The sequence below is a fragment of the Salvia hispanica genome, chromosome 5 (assembly GCF_023119035.1).
Source record: "Salvia hispanica cultivar TCC Black 2014 chromosome 5, UniMelb_Shisp_WGS_1.0, whole genome shotgun sequence".
NCBI lineage: Eukaryota > Viridiplantae > Streptophyta > Magnoliopsida > Lamiales > Lamiaceae > Salvia > Salvia hispanica.
The window spans coordinates 27,654,953-27,678,550 of record NC_062969.1 but is presented as its reverse complement, the minus strand read 5'-3'; the positions used below and the strand labels follow the sequence as shown (position 1 = coordinate 27,678,550).

Below are 23,598 nucleotides of genomic sequence, written 5' to 3'. Positions count from 1 at the left end.
CTTTTTAGTTTGTCCCAACTAAGATGATACATTTCCTTTTTTGGTAACTTTCTCTCTCCAATTAATACACTCAACCACTTTATCTCACTCCTATTAAAATATCCATCTTTCTTTATCTCTCTACTTTAATACTTACACCCACCTTCTCTCTCTCCAATTAAACATTTTAACCAATAACTCCTAAAACCCCGTGCCGGCTAAGCAATGTGTCATCTTAGCCGGGACGGAGGGAGTAATAATTAGTTAAAGTAGAGAAATGGTAAAGTAAGAGAGAGAATAATGTTGAAGAGACTCTTATCAACATTATTTTCTTTCTTACTTTACCATTTCACCTCTTTAACTATTTATTACTACCTCCGTCCTATAAAAGATGTCACACTTTCCTTTTTAGTTTGTCCCACAAAAGATGTCACATTTTCATTTTTGGAAAAAGTTCTCTCTCACATGAATATAAAAATAATATTTTTTTTCTCTATTTAACACATAAAATAAAACCTCCTAAAATTCCGTGTCATCCCACAAGTATGACATCTTTTGTGGGACGGAGGGAGTATTAATTTTACAAAATGAGTGTGCAAAAATGACCGGGATTCCTAATGGCAGACGGAGGGAATAGCTTATAATTAAATTATTATTAGTGAAGAACATACACTTTTAGTTAGATGCAAATTTTATTACAATTGATAAAGCAAGAGAGATAAAAAAAAAAAAGTAATTAAAGTATTATTAAGATCATATTCAAAAACGCAAGATCAAATACAAACGACAATCGAAAACATTCCGGTATGCATCCCAAAAAAGTCAAATTCAAAACCTGCTTCCATATTCAAATTGCTCAAGCATTCTCACACCATAATGCTCACCATTATTGAAGGATACAGTATCTGAAAACTCCATTATCTCCCCTAACCCCACCCATAATTAAACAAACGATGGAAACAATCCCATATCAAGAAACTGAAAAACAAGGCAGCACTAGAAAAACACAAACTTCAACAGTGAAGCTCGTAGATATTTTCACGAAATGCAATACAATCTATTCAAGATCGAGCAGCAAATGATCCCTAGTCCGCGAAAACAATCACAAACATCCTTACCTTCTAAACTCAGTTGGCGGAAAGAACAATGCATAGCTTTCATTCACTTCTCATCATCTTGATGCATAGTTGTGATTTTTCAATAACTTCTGCTTGTGCAAATCTTCTCTTTTCCTTTCAATTTCAACAGGTCCTCCTCAGAGGCTCTCTTACGGCTCGCTTTGTCAGCCATGCTGCTTACAAAAACAATCATTTCCAATATATTACACCAATTAAAGACCTAACTACAAAGAAATTCCAAAATGAATGAATAAGGGGCTCACATATAAATGTCGGAATATAGACCGACTCTCAGGATACCACTCATTTGAAGTGTAGCAACATAATACCCGCCCTTGGCTTGGACGACTTCGACCTTGGCATATCGAAGAGCATTAAGACGGTCGTGAGTATTATTCAGGAATAGGTAGAAGACCCAACTAGCACTTTCCATAACATTGGTGCCGGCATAGAAAGCTTCCAACACAACCTCACCCGCGTCATAAGGGTCGCACTCAATCTCAAGCTTGACTTTTCCCACCTCCTTTTTGGTGGACAGATCATAGACGAACCAACAAGTTGCGTAGTGGATAATGAATAGAATGTCGCCCCCCACATAGACGAGGTTCCTCCTATGCATTTGATATAATGGAGCAGGGAGGTTGTCTGCAAAGACATCCCAGGTTTTTTCTAGCAGTTGTACAAGAGAAGAGAAGGTTTATTGTGTTCTTTCTCTTCTCCTTCTAAGGTGCGTAAGGATGGGTGGTAGAATTCTTGTTTGTTGTAAACCCAGCCGTGATACTATATCATAACCTGTTGGTCGGTCCACTGAAAGCAAGAGGATGGAAAGGGATACCCGATGGCATCCGACAAGATCCTAGGGCCGAACATGCCTTTCACAGGGTCGTACACAACTCAGCCCAACATTCAAGCTCAGCAGTGCCCCTGCAGATGAATATCCTGCCATCACGTAATTGGAGTAGCACGGGTTTGCATCGCTCTATATTCATAGTGGCGGGGCAAAGAGTCCAAGTCTCCGAACCAGATGGTGGCTCTGCAGACCACAAACAATTTGTTGGATTCGGGAATTTGAAGGGATCGTCCTTGTTGCATACGAGACCTCCCACCATGAACATGGCACCATTGGCACGGAAAAATCCAGGAAAAATCGGAATGTCTTGTTTCGGTTCTCCTTTAAATCCGAATGTTACAAGATGTGGATCACTACTTTCCTTCAAATCAAACTCGCTGATGTTGAAATAATTGAATGAACAATTACATAAAGCTCTCTATGATGATTAATCGAGAACGATGGAGAAGGAACATAAACTGTATAGCGGAAGCGTACCTTGATCCATGACGAATTGGACGGTGGAATTGCTTTGCAACGGCTATGGATCATCAGAGACATTCTTTGCAATAGTCTGCCGAGAGAATACAGAGATATCGAATGTTCTTCTGACGTCTAGGGACCATAACCCTAGTTTATATTTATATAAAATATAAACCCCTTTATTTTCTATTAGGCCCCTCATCAAATAGAAAATCTCATATGGTATCTACACTTTAGTCCAAACTTTAATCTTTATTGGATCACTTTAATTGGGGAATAGAAAGATAGCCATACACATTAAATTAGTCATGTGGAAGCCCAAAAATTCTAACAATCTCCCACTTGGGCAACACATGACACCAAATAAACGTGTATAAACCGAATGAGTGCTCAAAAAAATGCTATCACATAGTGTATTTCCGAACAATCTTATTATCAACCATATCAACATAGGACTAAAGGGGCAGTCACCATATTTTTTCATGATTAAACCCATCAGTAATCACATATGCAAATATAATCAACAACAGATCAATTATGGAGTATAGCACGGAAATTTCATGCAAGGTGATCATACATGCCTATTTCCAACTGGTCTTCCCAAAGTGAGATCAAACCAAAAATAATGGACAAAACATAATACTTTATTTCTGCAGAGAATAACATGAGTTTTATAACTACATGTTCAACACAATATAGATCAATAACTAAAACTACTCCCACTGAATGAAAGTACCCTTAAACAACATAACACCCATTTAGGCTACAAGCCCATGAAAGACCTTGGGTGATAGTCCCTTAATGACTGGATTTGTAATTATCAAATCCATTCCCTTATGCTCTATATGTATTTTTCCATTACGAACCCTTTATTTAAAACCAAGAAATTATGACATGGCAAAGCTCTTGTTGTTCGGAATATAATACTGTAGAGTTATTGTCACAACATAACTTAAGCGGTCTTTTAATACCTCATAGTATGCAGCCTAGTGACAAAATTTCACAGTCATATTCAATAACTAGATGCCCCAAAACAAGTTATGAATTCTGTTGTCATGGCAGAAGTAGCTACAAGTGTTTGCTCAGCACTTCTCCACGAAATGGCTCTACAGCCAACAGACACACGTAGCCTAAAATGGATCATTTACTGTATCGGCATCTAACAAAATCAGAATAAAAAATACCTAATGATCCCACCAAATGATCTGATTTTCTATATGTGAGCATGTAATGCTTAGTTCTCTACAAATATCTCATAACCCGTTTTGCTATTTCCTAATGATCCATATCAGGTTATTGAGATATCTGCCCAACATATAAACAATTAAAATCAAACTGGGTCTAATACACACTTGAGCACATATTAGGCTCCCAATCGTCGAAGCATATGGAACCTTCTGCATTTTCTAAATCTCAAGATTTATATTAGGGCACTGAATGAGACAAGGTTTGTCTCCCTTAGTCATAGGGATAGTTCTTTACTTGCAATTATGCATCTCAAATACTTTAGGCACATGTTCATGATATCCCTTCTGTGACAGTCGAAATGTATTTCTTTCGATTCCAAATACAAAAGAGGGTTCCCCAAGACCTCTCATCTCAAATTTCTTCGAGAGAAATTTCTTGGTGTTAGTGCAACATATCCTTATCATTAATTACAATCAATATGTCATTAACATTTAATACCAAGAAGATGCATTTACTCCCACTGAACTTGTGATACACACAACCATCAATAGCATTCTTTCTAAATCCAAATGAAAGAATTACTTCATAAAATTTGTGGTACCATTGACTAGAGTCTTAATTGAGGTTGTTGAGATTGACTTTAAATGATAGCATCCGCATGAGATTGAATGTTTACAACAATATCATCTTGAGGTACTTAATATGCTTCTTCTTCAATGATAGTAATTGATACCTGATCATTGTCAGAAGCAGTAGTAGGTGTCTATACAGACTCCTCCTCAAAAGTAATATTCCTTAACACATTCTTCCCCCCAAATTCAACATCCTCAAGGAATACTATATTTCTCGTCCCAAAATTAGTTCCTTTTGTGGGATCATAAAATTTTTTTTGAAAAAACCCCTAAATTATTCTGGATAACCAAAGTGAGAATATATGCTACAGTCTTGAATGCCTCTCTCCAAAGCATGTGACAAGGAAGAATGATAAATCATACTCCTTCACATATCTTTAAGAGTTTTATTTCGTCTTTCAACCACAACACTCATGCTAGGCGATCCCAGCATGGTGTACTAAAGGACAATCCCACACTCTTCCAAATAGAGGGCAAAAGGTCTTTGACATTGTTCACCTAAGCAATCATTTTTGTCATAGTATTTGCCACTACAGTCAGATTTGACTTTCTTAAAAGCATTTGTGGAGTTCGAACTCAACATCAGCCTTGAATATTTTGAACTTGTCTTAGGTGCCGAAAACAAGAATATTTGTCAATGAATGATATAAAATATTGTTGATCATTCCAAGAAACCGAAGGGAATGAACCACAAATGTCTGTATAAATCAAAACATGTAGCTCTATTGACACCTAATTTCTTTTGTTTGGTCTGCTTTGTTTCGATACATTAAACACACAAATCAAGTTCTGAAAAGATAAGTGTATTTCAATATAACATCTGACACAAGTCTCACAATCCTTTATTTTGAGATATAACCAAAACACTTGTATCATAAATTAACCAAATTATAATTATTTAATTTGCTTAGTCCCTTTTGATTCAATATGTAAAACTTCTGAATATGAAGTAACATAATTGAGCATACAAAGATTGTTATATGCACTTAAGTAAACAGTGCCCACAATACTAGAATTATTTGAAGGAAGAACTTTACTATTTCTGAATGAACAAGAGAAACCAAATTTGTCCAAAGCAGAAATAGAAACCAAATTCAGTCTAAATGATTGTACAATAAAGTATCCTTCAAAACTAGAATAATTTCAGTCTTTAATAACAATCTACAATGCCCAATAGTCTCTACTTCCACCGATTTGTCATATCCCACATAGATGTATCTTTCACCATCAATTGACTTTCGGTAGCTCAGACAGCCTTGCACCAATAACCTTATTTGAGCAGTAGCACCAGAATCTACCCACTAAATATCATTAGGGACTAAATCCAAATTAACTTCAAAATAGACCAAATAAGAATTGTAACTTCCTTTGTACGTCATGCGTGATATTCGTCACAATTCTCCTTTTATATCCATGTCTACCACAAAAAGAAACAACTATCATTGTCCTTGTGTTGTTACTTTTGTGATGAACCCTTATCCATAGCAGCATTCTCAATACACTTTTTCTTAATGTCCTTTAATTTATTTCTTGAGATACTGACCAGATGTGCAACACCAAATGTACAAACAAGTCTTTAGAATTCAAGATTAAGTGAAGCAACGTGAGACATTTTCATAATGTGCTTCCTTATGTTGCCCTTGTCCTTATATACTTTATTGAGATCAAGCACACTTCTCTCAACCTTATCGTTTTCCACAAAACGTCCTTAATTTTTGGCAAAGTATTCACTGGCCTTAATGATATACTTAGATGTATTGCCTCAAAAGGCTTTTGGGATGCTACACCTAATGATCAGTAGATTTACACGATTTGAGTATCCCTACTTCTCGTAGTTTCTCCTTTGATAAGAAGTACTATCATCCATAGGAAAGTATGTTGCTCAATTCTTAGTGTGTAATCCAGATCCATGCATCCCAGAGTAATCAAAATATAATCTTTGCAATCCTTAAAATTTGACCCATTCAACACTAACATATTGTTCATGTTGGAAGAAACTGCAGAAGCAGACATCATAATTGAATTAGAGAACAAAACCAAATTAATTGTCATACTCTGAAAAGTCTGTAAGTTGCGTATAGTGTGTTCAAAAGGAAATAACAGGTTCCCTAGGTCCAGCAAATCCACTAGATCACGCGGTCTAGGAACTCGTTGGTCGCAGGAAATCCTGGTCGTCGGACACACAGAGCACTTCTTTCAAAAACCCTCAACCACTTTACTAAACCTAGTATAGGGAAGTAGGGATCGATCCCACAGAGAAGGATGCGCTTTTCAAGGATTACTAAACCTAGTAATACTCATGTTCAAGGATTTGGCTGTGTTTTTTTTTTGTGTTGGCTGCTGCGACGTATTTTCTTGGGTTGAGGAAAACAAATTAAACTTGACTTGGGAATCTATAAAACTCCTAAGCTAACAGCTAGATCTAGGCGAAATTATAAGAGAACGTTGCAAAGGAAATTAACTACTCAACACTTTATCTAAGAAAACTACTTCACTACTAGACCTAGGAAACAAACCGATTGTGGGGACCATGACTGAAAAAGCAGAGTTCGTACGAAAAGCTGGCAGAATAACTAACTCTAGTACTAACTAACAGCGACATCGTCTTCTACAACCAAATTGCGTAAAACTCATAAGAAATTCAACATGAACGAAATCAAAACAGATCTCCCATTCCCAAGTGTGTGTAATGTGTGTGAGCTAAGAAGAGTGAAAAAGTGATCTCTATGTGCGTTGCATGCTCTTCTATATATAGGCGTTGGAGTGGGGCCCAGCGAGGTATAGATAAGACTTTGTTGCCCTCAGCTATTGACTCCTCTGTCACGCCTTCTTTTCTTTTAAATCCTGCTCACTTCGTTCCTTTCCTTCGCTAGACCATCTCCTTCAACACTTACTCGATCTAGCGATTTTTCTTCATACACCTGGCTTAGGAAGCTTGTTAGACCCAACAAATTATAACATTTTTCACATATAACCGATGCATGAAATTAGCCTTATCATACTCACATCAAAAAAATTCAAATAAAATGGTAACATCTCGAGGTACCGGCACAACATTCATATAAAGTCTTTGGACAGTAATACGAACTTGTAAGTGACAACCTCTTTGTAGTGATCAAACACTGATAATAAGATCATGTCAAGCAATGTCCACCTTTGGGCATCACAGATACTTACACGAAAACTGGATAAGTGTCACCCATTTATTACCATAGGTATATGTGTATCTCGTGCCAAATATTAATCTTCCTTTGGGGCGACTAATATCCGCATTAAAATACACACACACTTCATCGTCCTAATATTTGCAATAAAGAAGTCTAGACAAGAGAGGTTACTTTGGCAACGTCATGTTTCGACTAATCTATTTTGAATATTAGTAAATATTACGAGGTTCCTCGCACAACATCCACATCAAGTCTTTTGACAGTAATGTGAACTTGTAAGTGGCTACCTACTTACACTATTTATCACCAAAGGTATGTGTGTATCTCGTGCCAAATATTAATCTTCCTTTGGGCCGACTAATATTTGCATTATGCACCAAAAAATTTGAATTTATAATCTTAAAACTAAATACAAACGCTTGCAAGCAAGTCGTTTATAACTTTCCGGAACACAGTGGCTAGCCAACGAATCACTAGATTCGCATACGTCGCGAACTCAGCAAGTCGCTGAATCCTGACAGCCAGTCCAATAACTCCCCAGCAAATCGCAAATTGCTGACTTCTTATGAGATTCCATATAATTTTTCCAAATCTGATTTTAATTAAAATTGACAAAATCCAAATTTTTATGTTCCCCAAGATCGTAACCAACGAACATAAACATATCCAAAAGCAACATCAAAAAAATAACCAAACTAATCCACGAAACACAAACTTTAAACATTATGGATTCAAGTAACAAGCAAGAACAAAACTTAATCACCGAACAAGAACATACAAATTACACAGATATTCATATAATCTGAATTAACCAAAATACAATCATAAATTGCATGTTCTCAATTCTGATACACAATTCATCAAAATAATCCATGCATATACATGCCTTGAATATAATACCATTCCTAAACCATATAAAAACATTCAAAAAAAAAAAATCTGATATGCGTGCATAAACATAGGTTTCGAAAAACTCTTCGAAAACCAACCCCAATTCTTAATCAAAATATTTCATATTTTACAGCCATGAATTCTCAAGTGTGATTCCACCCAAAAGCAAACTTGATTAAATTCTTCAATCAACTCAAATGGAAAGAATTCACAATTCCATCAATCACAAGATATTTCACGACATGTAGTACATATAAAAAGTTCACAGAATCCATCCATAATCAATTCCAGTATAATAAGCGTGCATAATCAAACCTTGAATTAAAAAAAAAGTAAAATTCCATATGTACCACAACCTAATTAGACGCCGCAAAGGTATACTTAATTAGAAAACAAAAGATTTCTCACAATATTTGTTGTTGTCCAGTTCGTCCAATACCATATGTGGAATTACTTGGATTCATAAATTAATCTTGCAACAAAACATTCATCCAAATCCATAAAATATAAAAACTTAATTTTATGGATTCAACCGAATCAAGCAGGAACAAAATCCCTAATTCTCCTTTTCCAATTCTCAGAGAATCATTAATAGAGTGACTCTAATACCACTTGTTGAAATAATTGAATGAACAATTACATAAAGCTCTCTATGATGATTAACCGAGAACGATGGAGAAAAAGCATAAACTGTAGAGCAGAAAGCGTACCTTGATCCATGACGAATTGGACGATGGAATTGCTTTGCAGCGGCTATGGATCTTCCAAACGATCAGAGACATTCTTCGCAATAGTCTGCCGAGAGAATACAGAGATATCGAATGTTCTTCTGACGTCTGGGACCATAACCCTAGTTTATATTTATATAAAATATAAACCCCTTTATTTTCTATTCGATCCCTCATCAAATAGAAAATCTCATATGGTATCTACACTTATTTCCATAACAAAATAAATACACTTTAGTCCAAACTTTAATCTTTATTGGATCACTTTAATTGGGGAACTGAAAAATAGCCATACACATTAAATTAGTCACGTGGAAGCCCAAAAATTCTAACAGCTGAAACTATAATAGTGCATAGCATTATCGCGGCCATAGGTAAGCACCGTGAAGCATAAACCTCTGCCCTCCATATGCTGTTCAATCAAAACCAACACAAAATATTTCTATGAATTAGTAGTAAATTTCCATTTCCCGGGTTCAGGCCCTGGCTCATGGATCGGTTTTGGATGATCGCGGGTTCAAGCCCTGGCCCGTGGATTGGTTTTGGATGATCATGCTATATTGATGATCTGATATACTCACACTCTATTTATGGAGTAGAAAATTGTTAAAACGCATGTGTAACTAAGAAAAGGACATAGACAATTTGGCTTTTCCTAAATTGGCTTCATATTGGAACTTTTCAATTTTCTATATTTGTTGCATGCTTTGAATTATTATGCCGTCGCAATCATTCACACATAATAGGAGTATATTTTCTTCATTCCATGATTTCATAATGGGATTTCTAATATTTTAAAAATCGGTAAATCCATTATTGTATCATAATTATATTAATATAATAAAATATTAAACTTTAGTGCATGATAAATAAATCAAAACAATATAATCAAACTCATAATTTTCAAATAAATTCTTATAAAATCATAACATGCATTATTTCAAATCTAGAATTCATTTTTATAGTCTATCTCAAAATTCATTTCCAAAATATACCAAATCATCACCATTAATTTCAACAAAATCACATTAAGCATTTGATAAATTACATTAATCAATTCAAATTAGTCAAATAAAAATCATACTATCATATAGTCGATATTTTACATCATTTTCAGGCCTCATCAATACCAGTTTAAATGTTATTTTCAATTTATCATTTTATATTCTAAATCACATCGTATAACTTATTGTGCTGATATCTTTAACAATTAAAGATCAATAATCCATAACTATACACTATATTTTCAATCATACTTTTCTTTATAGTTAAAAAAACATTTCAACTTCTAAATGACCAAAATATGCTTATCAAGATCACGTAGTATTGTGATCTAACAATTCAATTATTAATACACATATATATATATCAACCCTATAAGTGCCGAGTTATAGTTAAACTAGTTTTCCACCCGCGCGATGCGCGGTTCCATGTATATATAAGTATTTTTAACTGAAAAAAGTTCTTCAATTCCATATAAAGTAGGTGGAGAATAAAATAAGAGATAGATTTACTAAAGAGGAAAATGACTCATTTATAGTGGGACATCTCGCCTAAAAAGAGAATATGATTCGCTTATCTTAAGACGAATGGAGTATGTTACTTTGAAACACATTAATTATAAGGGCCTCATAGTAGGAATACATCGTTGAAAGTAAGACGATTTAATGGTCTTTTTCACCAAGATATTGCATTCTGTATTCAATTTATATCAAACTTTATGCTTAAAATGCACCAATTTATACACCTCTTAAATTTTATAGAGTTAAATATATGAAAACGGATTTATAACTATTAATGATTAGCGGACAACTATATATTATCGCAACAAATACATATTAAGCCTAGCCCATTATAAAAAACTTAGTATATACACCAAAATATATGGTAAAAGTGGCGATGTTGAGCAAGCGGTTGTCGCTTTCACCTTACACAGCACGGGCTTGGCCTCTTCCGGTCGACCACATTAATTGTCTCTGCCTCACGCTCGATCTCACTGCGACATACTTCTCCGGCTGCCATCTCTATCTCCATCTCGTCTTAAAGAAGCTATATAATTAATGTAACTTTTGGACTTTTTTATTATCTTTGATTGATTGTAAATCATTCAATCAATCAAGCTTTTATTTCGTATAATGAACAATTTACTTTTTGCATCATATATGTATAAGAAAATCCTAAAGAATGATTATAATATTTTAAGATATGATTTATGTTCATCCAACTCAACTATACCTTTTTTATGATTTATTAGTGACTATTCAACCACACCATTATATATTTATTTTTATTATTTTTTTATAATAATATTATTACATGAAATATTTATCATTGAATTGATAAAAAAAAGTACCATAAATAATAAACTAAAAATTATAAAATAAATAATAAACAACATAATAATTGAAATGCGAAGTTGAAAATACATTATTGGTCCTCAAAACATGCTATGAAAATTAGTAATAGTAATTGTGAACAACAAATAAAACTACAACCAAAGAAGAAGGATTATATGGGGAGAATAGAGGAGTATTTTTTTTAATAAAAAAAATATAGCAAATGCGGTCTCTATTTATAGAGGATGAAAAATTATGAATTTTGGTATAATTTTTATTACTGTTTAATATAATAAATAAAAGATAAATGAAAATTTTAAAAAGTATTTATCAAGAGATTGTGCCATTTGTTATATTGATTTATTGATTGATTATTGGTTTATGGAGTAGCATCTTGTTAATCACATCAATAACACATCTCCATATTTTGTATGTGTATTGTTCAATAACAACCTATCATGTCATGCATCTTAAATTAAATTTTTATAATACATGCTAAAAGATTTATACAATTTACTCAAAAAAATTCCTAAAACTGAGTAGGAAAACAAAAATTCTCACAACTTTGACTTTTATATATGTATATATATAGATAGATGTATAGATTACATCAGCTCTTGATTCATCATTCTGGGATTTCAGAATAAAAAGCACATATATTATTCTGAGAATGGGGAGTATATGCTTAAATTTTCATGTACTGAATGATTTATGGTAAATTGATATACAGTCAATCAAAGATTAACGTGATTTATCAAGGCAAATAATTACACTTTGCAAAAACATCATTCACTAATTAATGTTCCTGCTCTCAAATCAAATCATCTTTCAATAAAGCTAAATAAATATTCCATTCCATATAGTATAATTTATTTTATCAATGAAAAGTTGAAAAATCAGTCAATCAGTAATTAATGCAATTGATGGCACAAAACACTTAATTTTCTTCTCAATCTACTCAATATATAAATCTCAACGCGGGTAAGTGGATATAATATGATTAGTTCATTCAGTTGTGATATATATACAAATTCTAAAATAGAATTTAATAGCAGGCTAGCAGCAGATTTTGCTACTCATTGAATAAATCATAATTTTTTTCTACAGACTGCTGGCTTAAAGACAACTGTGTAAATGATGCTCTTCTTTTCGATCATGTAAATGATGCCAAGAAGCTTTCTGTGAGAACAAACTACCTGGAAAACTCTGAAGAATATAAATTGTTAATATAAGATATAATATCATTTTTATACTGTAGGTAGGATGAAATATGTAAGTGGAGTAATAGATAGGAAAAAAAAAGTAAAAGCATGACAATAAATAAATTAACTAATAATAGAATAATCAAACAAAATATAAAACCGAAGAAATTTAGATAATATGAGATTTAAGTAAACAAACCAGTTCATATTGCTTTTCCTGTCATTCGTATCATTTAACCTACAATACCTGCAAAAGCATAAAAATGATTAGTTTTATAAATCGGAAGCAAAAGTAGATAGTAGAAGATTCATGATTGCAAAACCAGTTTACAGAGCTTTTCATTTCTCATGGCGATCAATTCCACTGCAAAATAATCAAACATAAATACGATCAGTAGATCAACCATAAACAAAAAGATATTTAGAGATAAGAAAGATGACGCTAACCTCTTTAGGTGATGAATTCACCTGCAATATATGCCCAAAAAAGTACAGTAGATCAACAATAGAAATAAAGATGGTTTAGAGAGAAGAAAATTAACGCTAACCTCTTATGCCGATAAATTCACTTGCAATATTTACAAAAATATAATCGTTCAATAGCTCAATAATAAAAAGAAAGAAGATTTAGAGAGAAGGAAATAATCGGTAGAAAAAAGATGAAAGAAAAAAAAATGATTGTGTATGAATCTATGTCTATGCAAGTGGTTTATATATAGAAAAACATGGGGGGTTATTTTCAACTTTTTTTTATCTCAAAAAATGGTTTTGGCTCTCAAAAACCTTGCATTAGAGAGGATCCCAATTTGAGAATTCCCACCAAAGCTCAACATGAGAGAGTTTCTTTATGTAAGAACGATTTGATTGATTGTTAGTATAGAGGCTAATCAACTTTGCTTTTTTTTAGAGTTCATGCCATTAGCTGCTGGATTCAGCAGGTAAAAGAAACAATTCTTAGAGGTTATTTATTAACCTTTGGTTTGAAGCATGTAATTTTTAAAATAAATAAATTAAAATAGATAAATCTCTTCAGCCAGTTTGGCGGAAACTCTTGTTGTTTCCCACAAAAAAATCCTTGCTTTTATGGTAGTAAAGATATAGATATAGATATAGATATAGATATAGATTGTATTGATTATATTCCATAATTATTCATAGTAAACAACAAAGAAGACAAAAAAATTATACTACCAAATAAGAAGGATTATATGAGAAGAAAAAAAAGATTTTTTTTATTTTATCAAAACTATAACAAATGTGGTCTCTATTTATAGATGATGAAATATTATGAATTTTAGTATAACTTTTATAATTTTTTAATATAATATAGAGAAGATATATAAATTTTAAAAAAATATTTATCAACCAATGAGATTGTGTCATTTATTACATTGATTTATTCATTGATCATTGATTTTATGAAGTAACATTTTATTACTCAATGTCAATCACACCCTTCACATGCATCTATCATATCATACGTCTTATAATAAATTTCTATAATATATACTAAAAGACTTATATAATATAGTCAAAAAAATTTTCATGAAACTGAGTGGGAAAATGGATTGTTTGGTATTTCGCTTTTATGTATGTATAGATAGGGAATTATTATAAAGAAATGACAAAATAAATTAAAACAAATAAATAAAAGTCATAAGTTGCAATATAAAATACAAATAATCTTGGAATAATTTAAATTTTGGGAATTAGAGAACATTTCATTCTCATCATCCATGGTGAATAAATTCTTTAAAAAAAAGAGAAATTATAATATAGAAAAAAGATTATACGTAGAGAAAACTAGATATATTTTTTTAATAAAACTATAGCAAATGTGATCTCAATTTGTAGAGGATGAAAAAATATGAATTTTGGTCAATAAAAGATATTTGAATAATAAATAAAATATTTATTGACTAATGAGATTATAACAAATGGCATAATCCCATTGGTCAATAAAAAAAATTGAGAGAGAGACCACTTGATCTTGCTTTACCCAATGGACAAAAAGAGTGTGATTTGACGAATTGACATCTTTTATTCTCTATATCAAATCAGTCATATATTAATCGTGTATATTATATGCTAATACAATTTTATAATATAGTTATCAATATTTTATGAAAGTGGGCGGGAAAATTTCCTTGCCATGTACTCTGGCTTTATATATTTATATAGATATATACTCAACAATTTCCATTTTTTCTTTTAACTACAGAAATTGTACTATACGATAAAAGGGTTATTACCTTAATTGAAGCTTTATAGTACTTAGATTTCTTTCTGTCGGAAGATATCCCTCAATGAAGAAATAATTTGTCTGGTGTACAAGTAAAACAAGTGGCCGAGAGTTCTTATCAAATGGGGGAGAAGGTTTTATATATTTTCAAATTCTCTAGAACTATTTTGTACGTATAAATTTATGTACCAAAGTCTTATTTCTAGATGAAGGGATTTTCTAGATAAAGGAATTTAATCGACTAGATTGACGTGAGATTCGTTGAAGAGAAAATTGGGCATTCATCTACGAGTACTTGAAATATCACCAAAGTACTAAAATAAAAACACCACAATTTAATCAATGTTCTAAATTAAATATTTGGGTCTAGCATTTTATTTATTATTCCTCTAGCCCAATTATCCTTAGAGCATCTCCATCCGTGCTCTTAAATAAGAGCACGGAGGTGGACCCGGACCCACTTTTACTCCTTGTCCTTAGGTAAGAGCACAACAACCACATCCGTGCTCTTCCGCAAGGACAAGCTCAAGGGTCTCCATTATTCAATTTAAATACTTCAATTACTAAAAACATTTCTACAATATAAAAATATATTAAAATATAAAAATTACATAATTAAATCCTAAAAAATAAAAATTACATAATTAAAATCTTAAAAAATAAAAATACATAATCAAAATGTGAATTTTGGGGGAAAAAATTGAAAAATAAATTAAAAGTGTGTAGAAAACGGATATAATTTATTGAGAAGTGGAAAAATATATTTTTTTATTTAAAAATTAATTTTTAAATTAAATTCGAATTTTTTAAAAAAATTACAAAAAAAAACTAAATTGTCGTTGGCCAATCGCGTGCCGCCACGTAAGACTGCTCAGCGGCACAGACGTGCTCTTATTTAAGAGCAGCGCCGTGCCGCTGGCATAGACGGACGAGCTGCAGCGGCGGGCGGACGTGTCCTTGCCAGCGGCACGGACGGACGAGCATGCCGCTTCGGATGCTCTTATTTATCCTTATTCAAACAGGGCTACTTTTATTTTAGCTAATTATTCCCAAACCCTATAAAAAAAACTTTTATTATAGCTAATTATTCCCAAATTCTATAAAAAATGCAAATCATTGGTCTATACTGATTCCTACTCCTAATTTCATTCTACACGGTTTTTTGGGTTTTTTCCCATATCTCCACCACCCTTAAAAATCTCCAACCAAAAATCCTTTATTCTTCTTCTTATATATTCCTCCACAACGCAACTTCATCATTCTTTCAACCAGCCGTTATCTTCTTCCTCCCACCAAAAGGTATATTCTTCTTCTCAATTTCATGAACATAAAAATCTCAATTCGTTGCTTCTATAGCATAATTTCTTGAGAGAGTTGTGATTTTTTCAATAACTTCTGCTTGTGCAAATTTTCTTCCTCCCAAAGTTATTTTCTTTTCATCAATTCCATGACATACTTTCATAAATTCATTAGTTCACTGGCGGAATCGGTAACATAATTAATTTTTGAAATTCTTGAAAACTTGTTGAATGCTACATTCTTATTAAATTCTCGATCTTTACTGCCATTGCAAGCGAGCAACTCTGCCTTTCATCTCTTTTCAATCTTAATTCTTGATATATAATACTGGAAATCCAATAATTAGAAATCATATGAAAGCTTGGGTAAAAATAGAATGGGGAAAAGGGGGATGAAACTTACCGGTTGCGAGAGACGGCGCTGCCGACGGAGGAGCTGACCGCCTGGAGCGGCGGTGGACAACGGTGGGCAGAGGCAACCCTGTGACGGTGGTGACGCGCGAGCTATCTGCCATAGTTTTGGCGGTGAAATAGGAGAGGAGTGAGAGTTGCGATTGATTCTGAATTTAATTTTAGAATAGGAGAATAGAATACAGAGGAGAGGAAGAGACGAGAATTGGAGAGTGAGCTTTGTGTTTCGGATCTGTAAATGGTAGAAGAATGGCGTGAGAGAGAAACCGTGAGATGGGCGACAGAGAGTGTGTGAAATACGATAATGGTACGGTTTAAATAAGTGAACCATTTTAATTGTTCGCAATGTGTTGGATAGGGAGTACATGTCTAGTGATCCCTCTGTTCCGGCAAGTCTTTTTGCATGTTATTTTGCTAATACGATAACAAATACTCCCCCCGTCCCGGATAATTCGGGTCATTTTGACTGGACACGAGTTTTAAGAATTGTAATGAAAAGTGGGTTGAAAAAGTTAGTGAAATGTGGGTCCTACCTTTATATATTAATTTTATAATAAAATGTGAGTAGGAATAAGTTAGTGGAATATGAGATCCTCTACCAAAAATGGTAAAAGTGAAATGGGACAAATTATGTGGAACAAACCGAAATGGAAAATTGGGACGAATTATCCGGGACGGAGGGAGTTGTTAAAATGGAGAGAAAGTAAAGTAAGAGACAAAAGAATATAGAAGAAAGTCATATTTACATTATTCGCTTACTTACATTAGTTTCTCTCTACTTTAACTATTTATTATCATGTTTCTCCATTCGAACTCTAGTTTCTCTAGATTGATCGACGAGGCTCGTTCCCTCGCGACTTTCTTCTATCTTCCAGCTTGATGTGGTTAAACCCTTACCATAGCACGAACTCTATGTGTGAACGTGAAATGATTTGAAAGTATGATAGACTTGTTGATATCCAACTTAGATGTAGATAACAACTTCACTACCGCTTCCCTGAGCGGTAAAATGAACGGGAATAACGAACTATGAAAGTCAGTGGGTCACGAGTTAGGGGAACGACACGTTTGCGCATACATACTTTCTTTTATTTTTATACCCATCTCAAATTGATGTTCTAGGCATTTTTTTTTCTTTCGAATAAATGGCGCGTAGGATTCAAACCGCACAATGGGTGACCGACTGAGTCTTAGGGCGCAACAAGTACTTAATGCATATCGGATTTATTGAAAGAAAGACCACATGCCATTGATAGAGTTCATTGTGCACTTAGACACCCTTTGGAATAATGCTCACGAGTTTGGGGTGACAGAGTATTGAGGGTATAGACAAGCTGGTTGAGCTACTCCCCGACAGTTGGAAGGAATGGGTCACGAAGATGGCAGAACATTACACTTGGTATCCGTACGCGACCGATAACATAGAGGGTGATATGGAAAGCTTCTGAAAAAGACAATGTATTGCGCCGTAGTTGACTCTCGTAACGAACTACCCCCACAACATGCTGAAGATGAAGATGAATTTGAGGATAAACAAGTAATCAAGCATGAGGCTGTAGCGAGGAACTGAGATGAAAGAGGATTGTGGATGCTCCCAGGTTACAAGGATGACTATGAAGAGGAACCCGAGGAAGACCTTTGAGGGAATCCCAAAGGAGTTCCCGATGAGGATCCATAGGAATGACCCATGGAAGAAGACGATTGAGTTGTGGCGTTAAATTCTTTAAGTAGTTTGATGTTTCCCTTTTGTTTATTGAACATGATCGAAAAATGTTTTCCCCAGGGGTACCCAAACCAGTGAATACAGGAAAGCGGGATTTTCCCCCCCGGGCCCCGGCAAAAGAGGAATGCCAACGCCGGGGGGAAAACTACACCGCCCGGGCGAATTTGGGACAAGGCAGCCATGCTAAAAAAAAAGTCGACCTTTTCCCCCCCCTCACCAACAAAATACGTAAAAAAGGAAATAGGGGTCGGGGCCCGAAAAGAAGAGGAAAAAAAATATGAGAAACCCCCAAAAAGAGAGGGGGACAAAAATTCTTTAGGGGGGATTTTCCCGGCCCCACCCGGTTTGCTAAGCCAAGGGGGGCGGGGGAAAAAGTGTTTATTATTTGGGAAAAGGCCACTTTTAAAAAAGCCCGGGAAATTGGGAACCGGGTTAAAAAGTCAAGGATTTTCCAACCCGGGCACGAAACAGGGGGGGATATTACCCGCACATGGCAGAAAGAAATTGGCATCAAAGATTTTCCTCGACCCAACAAAAGGGTTAGCCGAGAATCATATTACCAATCCATTCCCAAAAATTATACCTACACTCTCCATCGTCATAATTTGTAAATTATGTGAAACCAGCTTATGTTCTACTGTAGTAAATTCTACATTCGAGCAAGTTTGTGAAATGTGTTCCTTCTACTGGTGAAGTCACACTCATATTTTGTTCAGTTTTTTGGTAGGACGTTCTAAAGTATCAACACATGATGCTAATATAAAAGAATGTGATGCACCCGTATCAAACAAAACAACAATAGGCATATCTAGGAGTGTGCCCATACTTGTCAGGTTTCCTTGCTCATGACTCCCTTGCCATTCATCGGTTGTTTTCCTTTCAAAGCATATGCCCTTGTCTTAGGGGGAAGTTTTTGAGGGCGTTGCCGCTGCTGGTGGTGGTGCAGGTAGATATCCCATCGGCTCGGCTTGCAGTTCCCGTAGTTGCGGACGAAATCCTTGACTGTTATGTCCTGCTCCCATTCCAACATTCTTACTCGGGCATTCTCTGGAGAAGTGGTTATTTCCACTACAACTGAAGCACTTGTTACCCCTTTCTCGCCACTCTCCAAAGTGGTACTTGAGACACTTAACACAACGAGTGACCCTAGACCGAAAATCACCCCTCTGATAGGGAGTATTTTGTATCTCGTTGTACTGTTGTAGGTTTCTCATGGGTTGTTGTCTCTTGCTCTCGCACGAGGTTCGATCTCTCTCCCATCTTCTCTTTTCTATGTAGTTTTGTTGGTGAGGTGGTGGGGTGGAGCAAGTACGACTTTCTTTTCCTTAGGCGTGGCTGCCTCAATGCCCAATGCACGTGCCAATGAGTCGGTGCAGTTTTTTCCCCCAAGGATTGCAAATGACAATCTTATCTCGTGCCTCAATCACGAGCGAAACTTCTCTGCTAACTTTGCTTCTATATTCACTTGGTTAGGTGCATAACGAGCCAAATCGGAAAACTCCCTATTGTATTCAATCATTATCATTTTTCCTGGGTCCAAGTGGTAGAACTTCATCTTCTTCTTCTTCCAATAACTTTTTGGGATCTACTGGTTATTTACTGTAGTTTTTAAATCCTCCAAGTCAACCCTGCCAACTGTTCAGGAGTCATGGAAAGCCTCCACGTTTACCACCGGAAATTATTCAATCCAGTCAATTGCAAAGTTACACAAGACATGCGTTCTTTGTCCGTGCATCTTAGAAAGTTAAAGATACGCTTCATACTGCGTATCCATGTCTCGGCCTTAGCCGTGTCTCCCATTCCATCTACGAGATTTGCTTCATAAATAGTTCTTCCACTTGTCGCTCTGGCGGGGTGTTGGTGGTGGTGGTGGAGGTGGGTGCTCTTCCCTTCCATCCATAGAGCCCGCATGGTGTTCTTCTCCGTTGTGCCTTGTTTTTGCACCACGTCCACGCCTACGTCCACTTCCACGTCCACGTTTGGTGGCATTCTGATTCGATATACATACAATTACAATTTCTTTTATCCATAAATCACCACACCCTCATAAATTTTCTTATACGATTTTTCATATATAACAATTAAGTAGCACGTATAAGATGTATCAAAAGTCTAACTACTCAAAACTGGGATCGAAGAATAAACAATTGTTCACTGAGGACTGCGCATAAAAAATCAAATAAAAAAGAAGGTTACAAATAAGTTCAATAAACAAAAGGGTAACATCAAACTACTTAAGAATCTAACGCCACTACTTCAATCGTCTTCTTCCATGGGTTCTTCCTCTGGGTCCTCATCGGGACCTCCTTCGGGATTCCCTCCAAGGTCTTCCCCGGGTTCCGATTCAGGATCCTTTTCATAGTCATCCTCGTAAACCGAGACCATCGCCAATCCTCTTTCATCTTCGTTCCTCGCTACGACCTCATGCTTGATTAGTTGCTTATCCTCAAATTCGTGTTCATCTTCAGCATGTTGTGGAGGTAGTTCGTTAAGGGAGTCAACTAAGGCGCAATATATTGCCTTTTAGAAGCCATCCATATCACCCTCCATGTTATTGGTCACGTACTGGTACCAAGTGTAACGTTCTGCCATCTTCGTGACCCATTCCTTCCAACTGTCGGGGAGTAGCTTGACCAGCTTCTCTATACCCTCATACTATGTCACCTCAAACTCGTGAGCATCCTTCCGAAAGGTGTTGAAGTGCGCAACAAACTATATCAATGGTATGTGGTCTTTCTTTCGATAAACCCGATATGCTTTAAGTACTTGCTGCGCCCTAAGTCTCGGTCGATCACCCCTTTGTGCAGTTCGAATCCAACGCGCCATCTATGCGAAAGAAAAAAAATGCCTAGAACATCAATTTCAGGTGGGTATAAAAATAAAAGAAAGTATGTAGTTGCAAACGCGTCGTTCCCCTATTTCGTGAGCCACTGACTTTCATAGTTCTTTATTTCCCGTTCATTTAACCGCTCAGGGAAGCGGTACTGAAGTTGTTATCTACGTCTAGGTTCGATATCAACAAGTCTATCATACTTTCAATCATTTCACGTTCACACATAGATTTCGTGTTATCACGTTCACACATAGATTTCGTGCTATCACGTTCACCCAACAATTTCGTTCTTCTCATTTATTTCCAAAATCTCAATTCTAAAATATAACAACTACTTATGTGGTCATTTAAAGTTTCAAATTGAATTAATTACATATATATATATATATATATATATATATATATAGGGATGGAGTTGTGATCAACGTCGAACCAATTTTAAAGACCGAACTAGAGACCAAATCTGGGCCATTAGATCTAGTTTTTTTGATGAGATGTGCTGCTGTGAAAATTTTTTCTTCTTCATTACTAGCCCATTTTACTTCATTATATAGGTTTATTACTTCATTATGTACTTCAAATGCTTCTACACATACTTCATTCCAACAATTTATTACATTATTCCATGTGTTTATTAAACCATATTAGCGCTATGGCGTTGGTGATAGATATTGTCGAGAGAAAGACCGACACGCAACGGCGAAACCACATTTACGTACTGAAATGAAGTAAAAACCTACTGGAATGAAGTAAAAACCCACTAGAATGAAGTAAAAACCTACTAGAATGAAGTAATATATTCTGGAACGAAGTTAAATCTTCGTAACATGTTAGTATGACTTATTTACCTTCAGATGAATTAAAATAGGCTCGTGATGAAGGCGAAAATAATTTATAAATTTCTGTATCTTATCCATAAAAAACTAGATCTAAAAGCCCTAATTTGGTAGGGTTCGGTGGTTCGGTCTTTAAGAGTGGATTTGTGGGCACGCAACGGCGAAACCACATTTACGTACTGAAATGAAGTAAAAACCTACTGGAATGAAGTAAAAACCCACTAGAATGAAGTAAAAACCTACTAGAATGAAGTAATATATTCTGGAACGAAGTTAAATCTTCGTAACATGTTAGTATGACTTATTTACCTTCAGATGAATTAAAATAGGCTCGTGATGAAGGCGAAAATAATTTATAAATTTCTGTATCTTATCCATAAAAAACTAGATCTAAAAGCCCTAATTTAGTAGGGTTCGGTGGTTCGGTCTTTAAGAGTGGATTTGTGGACACGCAACGGCGAAACCACATTTACGTACTGAAATGAAGTAAAAACCTACTGGAATGAAGTAAAAACCCACTAGAATGAAGTAAAAACCTACTAGAATGAAGTAATATATTCTGGAACGAAGTTAAATCTTCGTAACATGTTAGTATGACTTATTTACCTTCAAATGAATTAAAATAGGCTCGTGATGAAGGCGAAAATAATTTATAAATTTCTGTATCTTATCCATAAAAACTAGATCTAAAAGCCCTAATTTAGTAGGGTTCGGTGGTTCGGTCTTTAAGAGTGGATTTGTGGATAATAGGACTCTATAGGGATGTGATCATATCATAACCCATATTTATGGTGATAACCTAATAACCCTAATTTTATGGACGAAAAATATCATTTTATGGAACAGAATATCATTTTATGGAATAAAAGTATCATTTTATGCATGCTGAAAAAATATCATTTTATCGTGTATAAATATCATTTTTAGTAAAAATGATACTTTTGACCCATAAAATGATAGGGTTATTAGGTTATCACATAAATATGAGTTATGATATGATCGCACCCACACACACACACATATATATATATATATATATAGGGGAGCACTAGGGCGCATCCTTAATTAGAGTGCTAACGTACATCCAACCACGTGCTGCCATGTGGCACGAAAAATGCAATATTGTATATATAAAAATGCAATACACATTTGTGAAGTTGTTCATGCATTTCCGCAGATTGCATTTTAGTTATAGGAATATTGCATTTTTATTGTGAAATAGTCATTTCCCCTTTTTAAGATATTTTGTGTTGCTAAACATTTTCTAACGGTACATATCTTTGGAATTTATACAATATTTAGAGTTCGCATTTAATCACTACCCAATAGATAAATAAGATAAGTTGGAGGCTTATTTTACAATCATACAAATCGGCCCTCATATATATCATATAAGAAATATTTTCATTTTTATGTTAAAATGGCGAGTGGATTAACATCATTATTACACATATAATTTTTGTTTTCTAGATTTTTCATCAATTTTCAAGATTATTCATCTTAAAATCTGAATTTCTTATCATAAACTACAAACATTTTAATAATGATTTTAGATGAAATTTTGTAGAGATAATCTTATTTTCTCTAGTTCTGTGAATAACATTTAAAGGATGTTTTTTTATAGGATCATACCAAAGATAAAATTTTAGCCATCCGATTTTATGATTTAGTGGATATAATAAATTAATCAAATCTTTATTTT

The 23,598-nt window shown here is 34.6% G+C and overlaps 1 long non-coding RNA gene across 3 annotated transcripts; it reads right to left on the bottom strand.

The window, feature by feature from the left end:
- Positions 1–12,322: 12,322 nt before the first annotated feature.
- Positions 12,323–16,777, bottom strand: LOC125188324. Of its 3 annotated transcripts, XR_007170721.1 has the most exons (4): positions 16,497–16,777; positions 13,001–13,021; positions 12,753–12,917; positions 12,323–12,557 (listed from the first exon to the last, which is right to left on the bottom strand). It is a non-coding gene; the product is annotated as an uncharacterized LOC125188324 (long non-coding RNA). The 3 variants fall into 3 exon arrangements; XR_007170722.1 differs by having other exon boundaries at positions 12,323–12,917; XR_007170723.1 differs by lacking the exon at positions 16,497–16,777 and adding an exon at positions 13,102–13,624 and having other exon boundaries at positions 12,323–12,917.
- Positions 16,778–23,598: the final 6,821 nt, after the last annotated feature.